The sequence below is a fragment of the Calliopsis andreniformis genome, unplaced genomic scaffold, assembly GCF_051401765.1.
Source record: "Calliopsis andreniformis isolate RMS-2024a unplaced genomic scaffold, iyCalAndr_principal scaffold0400, whole genome shotgun sequence".
In the NCBI taxonomy this organism is placed as follows: Eukaryota; Metazoa; Arthropoda; class Insecta; order Hymenoptera; family Andrenidae; genus Calliopsis; species Calliopsis andreniformis.
The window spans coordinates 152,501-162,500 of record NW_027480809.1 but is presented as its reverse complement, the minus strand read 5'-3'; the positions used below and the strand labels follow the sequence as shown (position 1 = coordinate 162,500).

At 54.6% G+C, this 10,000-nt stretch overlaps 1 non-coding gene and 1 pseudogene across 1 annotated transcript; both read right to left on the bottom strand.

The window, feature by feature from the left end:
- Positions 1-5,261: 5,261 nt before the first annotated feature.
- Positions 5,262-8,171, bottom strand: LOC143187896 (large subunit ribosomal RNA; annotated as a pseudogene).
- Positions 8,172-9,526: 1,355 nt separating this feature from the next.
- LOC143187878 (5.8S ribosomal RNA) lies at positions 9,527-9,681 on the bottom strand. Its single transcript, XR_013003343.1, has one exon. It is a non-coding gene; the product is annotated as a 5.8S ribosomal RNA (ribosomal RNA).
- Positions 9,682-10,000: the final 319 nt, after the last annotated feature.

Genomic DNA, 10,000 nt, shown 5'->3' with positions numbered 1-10,000 from the left:
GCGGCTGCATACGTTACGATCGGAACAAACAAGCCTTTGTACAAAGTACTCATGGCCCGATGTCCCAATCCCCAGTTCGAACGGGCTATCTGCGATAGCGTATTAAACGTCATCACAGTTTTGGCACTCAGATGTTGGACATGGGAATTAATTCCCAATCTTTCGTCAATGTGAACTCCGAGGTACCTTACGGTTTTCCTCTGAGCCACACTCTTCCCGTATATCTTTACTTGCGGCGGTCTGGTTCTATCAAGGAAGCCCTTTAAGAGTATCATCTCGGTCTTGGTCGCTGACAACGTGAGTTTCTGGGTGGCGCACCACTCAGTTATCACGTCCGCGACCTTTTGGCCATTTTGCCCGATAGACAATCTTGCGTCGCCATAGACGAGCACAAAGAGGTCATCGGCGTAGGCTATGGGTTCGCAGAACCCGGTGTTCGAAAGAATCTGCAGAATTTCGTCAAAGACTAGATTCCAGCAGTTCGGACCGAGAATAGACCCCTGGGGGCAGCCCTTGGTAACCTTCTTCGCAACACGAAAGCCGTGAGAGACCATGGTCACCTCACGGTCGGCGAAATAGTCGACCATTAGCTTGTAGAGATTACGGGGACAGCCTCGCCGTTTCAACGAATTGAGAACGCTCGGCCACCAAACATTGTCGAAAGCACCGGAGATGTCGAAGGAGAGGCCCATAACATACTTCTCTTCGCGGGCGAGTACGAGTTCTCTGAGCTTTACCACAGCGTCCTCCGTGGATCGCCCAGGTCTGAACCCATACTGCCGGTCCGAGGAATAGTTTGGGCAAAGGAAGACCGATGAAAGTCTGGACGCGATCAATTTCTCCAAAGCTTTGCCAAGCACCGAGAGCAGGCAGATGGGCCGATACGACTTCGTATCCGTCTCAGGTTTGTCAGGCCCTTTCAGAATAGTTCTGATCAGACCGACTTTCCATCTGACGGGGAACACTCCGTGCTCCAGACATCCGTTATAGAGTTTCAGCAGCACGTCATGGAATACTCCATAGGAACGTTTAACCACTTCAACCTCTATCCGGTCTTGCCCGGGACACTTACCGCTTTTTAGGCTTGATATTGCGGCTCCGACCTCCTTCCGGCTGAAGACTGGTGTGTCGACAGTCGGTGGGTCATGCGCGATCTCACCTCTTACCATGCTCTGGGCTTGCGTGTCCTCCTCGGGCTTATCGTCCGGGATTAACGCGTCCAGTAGCGTGAATGCGGTGGAGTGCCAGTCCATCGTATGGCCGTTGTGCGTTCGAAGGTTAGACACTGCTGTCTCAGCGCGAAGCTTGCTTTGGTTGATCTTGTACACAAGACCCCATGGTTCCTTTCGTCCCTGCTCCGTCACAAAGTTTTTCCAACTCTGCAACTTCGCAGTTCTTACTGCGGCCGAGTAGGCTTTTCTCATGGTTTGATACTCAGCCTTTTTAGCCTCTTTCTCCTCCATGCATCTCTCTTGCTGGAAGGCTCGTCTAAGTTTATAGACTTGCCTTTTCCGTCTCGTCAAGTCTGGCGTCCACCATGGGACTGACTTTGAGTGCCAACGCTTTTCGCGCATGGAGCTCTCGCACGCGTGGATGACCGATTGCTCGATATCCTGCGCCAGAGATTCAACGTCCGCCCTGCGACTCAGATGAGTGTAGGCGGTCAACGACTCCATTCGCTCAAGCAACGCCCGATCAAACTTTGCCCAATCCGCACTGCGTGTGTGGAACCTACCTAGTCTGGCCTGATTCTCACTCACGTTAGCGAACACAAGGTCAAATTCGATCGCTCTGTGATCACTAGTTGTCCAGTCCTTGCGGACTTTCCAACCTCTCACATTTTTTGAGAAGTCACTTGTCGTCAATGTGACATCGATCCAGGACTCGCCGGTCGGGCTGGAGTACGTCGGAATACTTCCAGCCTCGTTCAAAATAACCAGGTCGTGCTGCGCGATAAACTCTTCGAGCTTCTCGCCTCGAACGTCAATTTTCGTTCCGCCCCACATAGGAGACTTCGCGTTGACGTCAGCCGCAATCACGACCCGCTTATGGTGGAGGGCACAGAGTGCCTTTTCCAATCGTGCCAGACTTGGCTCAATGTCTTCCGAGCATTGAAAGTACTGGCTGATGAGGTAGAAGTTACCAAAACTACCGCTAATGTTGACGCATGACATGTGTGAGTCGCACAGGTGCGAGATTTTGACCACAGACACCCCTGGGTTTCTGACGGCAATTGCCGCCATCACCGGGACTGCGCCTGTGACTACTTTCGTCGCAACCCCAAGGCCGGGTACGGTGCCCCGAGCACTGTAGGGTTCCTGAGCGAGCAGCACATCGATGCCTTTGTCGCGCATAACGGCGTTCGTTTCGTCCAGAACAACTCGGGAGCGCCGCATATTATGCTGCAACACCCGAAGTCTACTGATTGAACCGTGTTTTGGTCTTCTAACCATAATTGGTCTGCGAGATTACCTGCACAGAAGCGGCTTGATAAGCCGCACAAGTTATGTCTCTCGACCTATGGTTGTGCTTCTTGCCCTCTGCTTTGCAATTGGAGCAAACAGGAGGTTTGTCCTTGCTTTTACAGGTGGCAAAGGTATGCCCCTTTTCGGAGCAGTGACCGCAGACCTCATCCGATCGGCAATGCTTCGCTGTGTGGCCAAAGGCTTGACACTTGAAGCACCGGGTGACACAGATGTAGTCCTGTACTCGACAGGACATCCAACCTATGAACACCCGACCAGAGCTCTTGAGCCTGTTGCGAACCATTGGGCTCACCTCTACGACCCAGTTGGCAGCCTCCGACTTGCCTTTCGGTGTGGTTGCAAACCGCACCTTCAGGCCAGAGGACACATCCTTCTGAGTCAGGTCAGCCAGGTTCTGCTTCCAGATACTCAAGCCGACGTCTTCCTTTTTCACCGCCTTAGGAACGTCGTACACAATAAGTGTAGGGTTCCTCTTAGACGGGACGGAGACCGACAGTCCTGCCTCCTTAAGTTTGCTACTCCCTGTGAAAGCAGCGAGATCCTCTTTGCGATCTGTCTCGACGGCGATGCCACCGTTGTGGATGCGTCGAACTGACTTCACGCGGATCTGCGCTTTCAGCGGTTTCACCAAAGACAGAACTTTACGCTTGGTCGCGTCGCTGTCCTGTGCTTTGCCCTTCGGCGGGAAGATGCGCACCACATTACGTGGCGGCTGCACCGCGTCTGGGGAAACTCTCGGAGCGTCGACCTTCACCGCATCGGCGTAGGTCGACACGCGCTTCGCCGGTTGGGAGATCGCTTTGGGCTGCGGGGGCGCCTTCAGCGATCTCTTGACCGCGCTCTCTACGGCCGCTTGCGACTTTTTAACGTCGCTGCGCACCGCGGCCAGCTGGCCTTCTAAGAAGCTGTTCCGAAGAAGCAGCTCCTGTACCAACTGGTAGAGCGCGTCGGCATGTCCAAGGATACTAGACGCAGCCCATCTGTTTACCTTAGACTCCTTCTGAAAACAGACAGATCTTACGTCCGACACCTTGGCTCGGGCTTCGTCTCTGATGAGATCGAGAGGCCTCACGGTGGTCCCAGGCACCGTGGAGTACGGTGCCCTTCCCTTCTGGTCCCCTTTCTTCGCGTTAGCCTTAGCCTTGACTTTGGCGTCAGCCTTAGCGTCTGCCTTCGTCTCAGCCTTAGCTTCCGCTACGACAGGGGACTCGTTCGAAACTGTTGTTTGGCCCACTACCCGGTCGGGTTCCTTATCCCCAGCGACCGGGTCTTTGCCTTTGGTGGGGCTTGGCGGTTCCGCCTTCACCACCACCTTTGGTGGAGTTTTGCCCGTGTTTCCACGGGGTCCGTCCTTTTTAAGCGCTGACCCGCGCGCGGCGTCCTTATCAGCAGCGGGCGCGGGTTTCACGCTTTTGAGACTGCGCGCAGTCTCTCTCTCTCTCAGGCTGCTCATCCGGGCGACCGGATTCACAACCATCTGGCCCTTTTCGCTCCCTCGGGAGGGAGCTACTTTGCCTGCCGAGGCCTTGCGGGTAGACGCTTTCGCGTCCTTCGCCGCAAGCCTCGCGCTGGAGCGTCCCGCTAGGCTGCTGGAAGCAGCTTTCGCGTTCATTTTGGCCATTTCGCGCTTCACATCGTGAAGCACTACTTGCGCCTGCTTTGTGGTTTTTTGATTGGGCTTTATATTATCCATAGCGTATATAGATTGTTTCAGCCCGGTGTGTGCCCCAGCCTCCTCGGACCCTCAATATGGAACCCGGCATCCACCGGGTTAGGACATCACCCGGGCTATAGTCCGCACAGCCAAGGCCGACAGGGTCTCCCCTGACTCCAGGGCCCGCTTCCTCGCCCAGAGAGAACCCACTCGTGCAAGCACGTATGGTCATTCCCCAAGCCGATTGACTAGGCAAAGGGCTACTTTTCTCGCCTAGCCGCCCGTCTAGTCGAAGCGGAGGCCAAAGGTACGTGTTGGGGACGTCTCACCCGCAGGAGAGGGCCCCCTCAGATCCCAGGATCCCCTTTTCCGACGACACGGGTCGCCGCGCACGGCAAACACGCAGGAGGTGGTGGTTTCGAACAGGCACCCCACTGTTCGTAGCCCGTTCCTTTTCTGGGCCCACACAATGCATGGAACTGGGCACTTGAGCCAAAGGCCCTTTGGGCCGCCTCGCTAAGATCCGATTTGCTTGGCTCTTTCGCCCTCCGAAGAGGGGTAAGCCGACCGGTGGGACCGCGTGGAGGTTCGAGATCATAACGATTTGCGTCACGAGAGGCTAAAACCAGCTCAGATAGTATATTACGCTTCGTGATCGCCAAAAAGACATCGGACTCCGGATTGCCCTGGCGCCCAAGTCCTGTGCGGACAAAGGCATAACGCCCCCGTTGAGGCCTGTTGAGTGCCTTCGGTATACACCTCTGAACACTCAACGCACACAGCAATAGCCGGGTTTCCAGCGGCGTATTGCTTTGCACCGATTCACGGGACATGCCCGTCTTCCAGATGTTTTGGAAGCCCTGGCCTAGTGGGAACCCATCCACACCAACCATGGGGTCCAGCGATGAGAGGTTGGACGAGACCTCTCGATGGTGCTTATTCGCTTTTTTTGCGTGGCTGCATTTAGTGTGCGGTCTCAATCGATCAGATCTTGCATTCGGGGGCGCTTCTGAGACGGAGCCACGTCTCTGCGCAGGACAACCACTATGAGGACCGAGTCCCTGCAGCTCCCCCCAGTCTAGGATACTAGTTTGGGCAAGCCCAACCCGACACCTCAGGCGACATTGGGGATCTTAACCGCTGCCCACCAGTAGATAGGGACAGAGGGAATCTCGTTAATCCATTCATGCGCGTCACTAATTAGATGACGAGGCATTTGGCTACCTTAAGAGAGTCATAGTTACTCCCGCCGTTTACCCGCGCTTTTTTGAATTTCTTCACGTTGACATTCAGAGCACTGGGCAGAAATCACATTGCGTCAACACCCGCGGGGGCCATCGCAATGCTTTGTTTTAATTAGACAGTCGGATTCCCCTGGTCCGTGCCAGTTCTGAGCCGAGCGTTGAATGGCGGCCGAAGAAACGACACGCGACGGCTGAACCGACGCGGAAGCCTCGCAGCAAGGAAGATCCGCGGGAGGCCAAGGCACGGGACCGAGTTCGGATCCCAGGACGTCGACCGAAGTCTAAGACCCTTCACCTCGCCCAGGCCCGGCACGTCAGCCAGACCCGCTTCCCGACCAAGCCCGACACGCCCCGCTCCTCAGAGCCAATCCTTATTCCGAAGTTACGGATCCAATTTGCCGACTTCCCTTACCTACATTAATCTATCGACTAGAGGCTCTTGACCTTGGAGACCTGCTGCGGATATGGGTACGAACCGGCGCGAGACCTCCCGTGGCCCTCTCCTGGATTTTCAAGGTCCGAGGGGAATATCCAGACACCGCAGCAACTGCGGTGCTCTTCGCGTTCCGAACCCTATCTCCTTGCTAGAAGTTTCCAGGGAACTCGAACGCTTATACAGAAAAGAAAACTCTTCCCAGATCTCCCGACGGCTTCTCCAGGTCATTTTGGGTTACCCCGACGAACACTCAATGAGGGCCCGGATGTTAAACGGTTCCGCTGCCGGGTTCCGGAATAGCAACCGGATTCCCTTTCGCCCAACGTGTGTGTGTCTCTTTTTTTTATCTTTCAATTTATCTCTTTGTATAATAATATGTTTGCAGACATTGATTTTAGGACACCACATTTGCATAGGATTTCTCTTAGGGCTTAGGATCGACTGACTCGTGTGCAACGGCTGTTCACACGAAACCCTTCTCCACGTCAGTCCTCCAGGGTCTCGCTAGAGTATTTGCTACTACCACCAAGATCTGCACCGACGGCGGCTCCAGGCAGGCTCACGCCCAGACCCTTCTGCGCACACCGCCGCGACCCTCCTACTCGTCAGGGCTTCATGGAGGACGGTCACCAGTAATGGCACCGTCCCTCCCCACTTGCCGCTGACGGCAGAGTATAGGCGCGACGCTTCAGCGCCATCCATTTTCAGGGCTAGTTGCTTCGGCAGGTGAGTTGTTACACACTCCTTAGCGGATTCCGACTTCCATGGCCACCGTCCTGCTGTCTTAAGCAACCAACGCCTTTCATGGTATCCCATAAACGTCGACTTAGGCGCCTTAACTCTGCGTTTGGTTCATCCCACAGCGCCAGTTCTGCTTACCAAAATTGGCCCACTTGGCACTCTAATCCGAAATCTCGTGGCTTCAATGAACCAAGCAAGCCAGAGATCTCACCCATTTAAAGTTTGAGAATAGGTTGAGGTCGTTTCGGCCCCAAGGCCTCTAATCATTCGCTTTACCAGATGAGACTCGACGCGTCCCCGAAGGAACGGAGGAGTGAGTGCCAGCTATCCTGAGGGAAACTTCGGAGGGAACCAGCTACTAGATGGTTCGATTAGTCTTTCGCCCCTATACCTAGTTCCAGCGATCGATTTGCACGTCAGAATCGCTACGGACCTCCATCAGGGTTTCCCCTGACTTCGTCCTGACCAGGCATAGTTCACCATCTTTCGGGTACCAACGTGTACGCTCTAGGTGCGCCTCTTCTCGCAATGAGAACGAGACGCCCCGGGAGTGCGGAGCACTATGCAGCGCCCATCCTCCCTCGGCCGACGCAAAGGACGACCTTCACTTTCATTTCGCCTTTAGGTTTACTCATCCCAATGACTCGCGCACATGTTAGGCTCCTTGGTCCGTGTTTCAAGACGGGTCCTGAGAGTACCCAAAGCAATAGCGCCGCCGACAGGTAATTCAAAGCTTGGCCAGTCCGAGGGCTCCGCCGGCTAACAGCTGGCCAGGCCCGTGAACGGGAAAGACGTCCGTACCACAGGGCAAACAAAGCTGACCGAGCTTGCGGCGGGCCTGACGCACCGTTCGAATGAGAAGACTGGTTGCGGCCCGATACCATCTGGGGGAACACCGTCGCGCAGCCGGTCGGGTCACCGAGGGTCCGTCGCGCACGCACAAGGCGACGCAACGGTCTAACCGCCCGGGCCGTAGACCGACACGCAACGGGTCGCGACGTCCTACTAGGGGAGAAGTGCACGTCTACGTAGCCGGAACGTTCGCCGTTGGCCGTAACATCCGTGCGCCCTCCTTGCGGAAAAGCGACGGACACCCCTTTCGGGGTTTCGCGCACCAACGGGAGCCAGCATTTGTCGACGATGAATCTCCCCTTTCGAACTTTTGGGTTTCTCAGGTTTACCCCTGAACGGTTTCACGTACTCTTGAACTCTCTCTTCAAAGTTCTTTTCAACTTTCCCTCACGGTACTTGTTCGCTATCGGTCTCGTGGTTGTATTTAGCCTTAGATGGAGTTTACCACCCACTTAGGGCTGCATTCTCAAGCAACCCGACTCTAAGGAGAGACCCTCCCGAGACGCGCACCGGTCGCTACGGGCCTGGCACCCTCTATGGGTAAATGGCCCCATTCAAGATGGACTTGGACGCGATGCAACGTCACGGGATAAACGGATCCTCCCGAACACTACATTTCCCTGCGGCAGTACCGCGGGATTCAGTGCTGGGCTCTTTCCTGTTCGCTCGCCGCTACTAAGGAAATCCTTGTTAGTTTCTTTTCCTCCGCTTAGTAATATGCTTAAATTCAGCGGGTAATCTCGCCTACTCTGAGGTCGTCGTATACGTGTTAAATATATCACACACGTAGAGTGATATATTTTATATATGTGTAAAAATGACGAAAGAAGCTGTGGCGTAATCCTCGTACAACGGGGGCACACAACCGAGAGAAGCGGACCAGGCAGAGTGTGTGAACGAATGTTACGAGAAATGGGAAATGAGAGAGAGACTTGAGATCATGTTCGATGCGTCGTCCCAACTTCGCCGTGTGCCTTCGGAATATGTTGTCGTAACGCAACAGCAGCGTTTCCAAAGGTAAGGAAGCTCCTCGTAATTCGCCAGAAGTGATCAGCGGAAAGTAAGTCACATCGTCCTTAATGCGCCACACCAAAGCATCTTCGCGTCTCGTTTAATTCGATCTAAAGGAGAGAGACTCTCGCCAGGCGACTGCCGGTATGGTTTAACGCCCGTCCGCTTGCTTTTTGTATAGCTTTCGTGGACTGGACGACCGGACTTGACGCGCGGTCTCTCTCGGCGATCGACTAACGCGAAGACATGGGGCGACCGGACGCTGCTACCTTTCCACCTCCTCCTTCTAGGAGAGAAGTCATCCCTATGTGATGAGTCATATATATGGCGGCTGTGTAAGCCTCGCCAAAGAGGATTCAGGATACAGAAACAAGTTGTAGTACAACACAACACATTCACGGAGCCACAAACGACTCGACCGAAACGTGGCCGGGGAAGATGCATCCCGGAACTTCATCGTTTCGACGAATGAGTGCCTCCTTTTCGCGTTGTTCCTGCAACAAGACGATCCCTCTAGAATCCCTGGGGCTCTGTTTCTCGTCATACATTTCTTCACCACACTACACGGGTGGGGTATACGCGATCTCGTGTTCATGCTCACTCGCACACCCTTTCATTGTCCTTCTCTGTAGTCTCACGACAAACTCTCTTGTGTGTCGTTGCGGGTTACGCACGCCTCTTTCTTACACGCATCATTTCAGACTACGTCGGGAGCGCGGATGAAAACTCGCACGAAAAGCGAACGCTGTCTGTTAACAATCACGAGGGTATTTGGCGAGACACGGAGGCTGGTCGATGATCGTACGTCCGCGCGCTTGCGTCCGGAGCGGTGCACATACACACACGGGCGGTCGACAAATTAAGCGACTCACGACGCCGTGTGAAAATTAGCACTCACGCAAGTCCGGAACGACAAAGCAACGACGATGACGACGATGTCTCCAGTCATCTGCCGCGTACACACAACCTTCTTCCCTCCATGACGTCTAGAGCGTATTCTCGCTTGTTTTCGTGCGACCGCGGCAAACGCCGACGAACGGTCCAACAATCGCTCGTACGTGACACCGAGATGCCAACGTAAGCAGTCTTAAGGTTACGTGAACGACCCTCAGCCAGGCGTGGTCCAGGAATTGTATCCGTGGACCGCAATGTGCGTTCGAAATGTCGATGTTCATGTGTCCTGCAGTTCACACGTTGACGCGCAATTAGCTGCGTTCTTCATCGACCCACGAGCCAAGTGATCCACCGTTCAGGGTTGTATTTTAATATTCTGTGTTCATGTATATATATATATCATACTCGTATATAGTTCTCGGGTTCGGAAGAATCCGAGACCCGCGCCTCCAACTAGCACACGGTCGATGGAGGTTCGGGCGTCGCGACACTTCGTCCGAACGAACGAAAGTGACGACACAGGGGTCTCTGGGATGCGGTTCCGCACGGAGACCGCCACGCAATTGCGAACGGTTCCCGTAACGGCCAGGCGTAGAGTACATTTAAAAACCTAGGATCAACCTGGAGAGTACGATGGAGCCGACGGGGATACCCCGATCAAGTGAACCACGTACATCCACGG